We start from the raw sequence: 2,500 nt of genomic DNA, 5'->3' as shown, positions 1-2,500 counted from the left end.
TTAGGTGCGACCACCCGTGCTCCCAACTGAGCTTGCCGCTGCCGACAGAGGCCCGGGAGCGTGCTGTCGTGGCATTGCCGGCGGGAGACAACACGCGCCACCTACGGTGACCGGCAGCTCCAACGCCAGCGCCACAGAAGGACAAAAGCCCCACTTGGGTGCCGAAGCGAACTCTCCCAGCACAGCGCACGCGCCAACACGTCCGCACAGCTGCGATACAAACCACCTGCGAGAACCGCAGAGGCGACCGAGCAGCAGACGGCGTCGCGGCGCCGAGCGCCAGGCGGCGGCGCATCCTCAGCGCACACAGTCCTCAATCGGACCAGCACACTGCAGATGTCCACCGCGCTTCGCACCGGGCCCGCGAGGACCTACTTTGGCCGCACGGCGCCGCGTGCAGGGTGCGCCGGCGCGCAGCTGCGCCGCCTGCCGCCTCCGTCGGCCGGCGCGCCTGCCACTGGCCGCCCCCACCAGCCGGCTGTAGCGCGTGCGCCCACGCACCGCGCGGCCAGCACGCCGGGAGGCCCCCCCTCACCGGCCGGGGACGGTCCCACCCAGCCACCGCCGCGTATCGCTTCACACCCAGATGCCATTCACGTTCGTGGGCATGGTGGGTATCGCTGGAACAACCGGTTGGTAGCTCAACCGATCGTCGCCATCACTGATTCACCTCTAGCGAGAACAACCGCACCACAACGGTTTACCAGTTGTTCATTTGCGTAACGTCACCAGCAAACGTAGGCGTCCATCGCCATTTGCAAATTCAACGATTGTTGCATGCCTGTGTCAGGTGTCACGACACACTGTCTGCCCACATACACGCAACAACATGTGCACGCTTCGCGAACACGTGGAAGGTGGCCCCCGTACGTATGCGATGTCCATTGCGCGAACGACTGTCAACCGGCCTCTGTCGCATGTCGCAGATGTGGAACGCAGTGCACCATGCTATCACGGTGTGTGAGAAGAGACGACTACGTCTGACAACACGCGCCACTACATCAACAGACGGCTCATGCTGATCGCCATCCAGGGCATACCACACTGCAATCCAGCTCTTATAGGGAGACGACACGTAGCTGAGTGCACAACATTTGGACCGCATGGTTCGCCGTTGTTGGCGCAGTCGTTGTACGGTCACATGTACCACGATGTATCATTCAGTACATGAGGACCAATGTGCAGTACAGTGTGTGATTTGGACGTACAACATCAGCGGACAGTTGACACAGGCCGTACCACAGCGTAGGCTAAGTGCTTCGCCATGCGAATGCCAATGAACAACTGCAAATGCCAATGAACAACTGCAAAGGGCATTGAGCATGTACGTCCTGCTGCCATCCACATTACAGTGTATAGCTGCAAGGTGTTTAACATGAAGCGATACACTGGGGACCGGGCAGTGCGAGTAGCAAACTATATTGCGGGGGTTGCAGTTGGGCAACACTACACTAATTTAACGCGTCGTATGACAATTACAGAGCAGGTTAAGGCCCAACGTGTGTTGGGTTAAGGCCCAACGTGTGTTGGGTTAAGGCCCAACGTGTGTTGGGTTAAGGCCCAACGTGTGTTGGGTTAAGGCCCAACGTGTGTTGGGTTAAGGCCCAACGTGTGTTGGGTTAAGGCCCAACGTGTGTTGGGTTAAGGCCCAACGTGTGTTGGGTTACAGCACAATGTGGGTTACGTTAAGGCGCAATATAGGTTACGTTAAGGCGCAATATAGGTTACGTTAAGGCGCAATATAGGTTACGTTAAGGCGCAATATAGGTTACGTTAAGGCGCAATATAGGTTACGTTAAGGCGCAATATAGGTTACGTTAAGGCGCAATATAGGTTACGTTAAGGCGCAATATAGGTTACGTTAAGGCGCAATATAGGTTACGTTAAGGCGCAATATAGGTTACGTTAAGGCGCAATATAGGTTACGTTAAGGCGCAATATAGGTTACGTTAAGGCGCAATATAGGTTACGTTAAGGCGCAATATAGGTTACGTTAAGGCGCAATATAGGTTACGTTAAGGCGCAATATAGGTTACGTTAAGGCGCAATATAGGTTACGTTAAGGCGCAATATAGGTTACGTTAAGGCGCAATATAGGTTACGTTAAGGCGCAATATAGGTTACGTTAAGGCGCAATATAGGTTACGTTAAGGCGCAATATAGGTTACGTTAAGGCGCAATATAGGTTACGTTAAGGCGCAATATAGGTTAGGTTAAGGCGCAATATAGGTTAGGTTAAGGCGCAATATAGGTTACGTTAAGGCGCAATACAGGTTACGTTAAGGCGCAATACAGGTTAGGTTAAGGCGCAATACAGGTTAGGTTAAGGCGCAATACAGGTTAGGTTAAGGCGCAATACAGGTTAGGTTAAGGCGCAATACAGGTTAGGTTAAGGCGCAATACAGGTTAGGTTAAGGCGCAATACAGGTTAGGTTAAGGCGCAATACAGGTTAGGTTAAGGCGCAATACAGGTTAGGTTAAGGCGCAATACAGGTTAGGT

This window comes from Schistocerca serialis, unplaced genomic scaffold (assembly GCF_023864345.2).
Source record: "Schistocerca serialis cubense isolate TAMUIC-IGC-003099 unplaced genomic scaffold, iqSchSeri2.2 HiC_scaffold_731, whole genome shotgun sequence".
Taxonomy (NCBI): domain Eukaryota; kingdom Metazoa; phylum Arthropoda; class Insecta; order Orthoptera; family Acrididae; genus Schistocerca; species Schistocerca serialis.
This window is presented reverse-complemented; position numbering follows the sequence as displayed.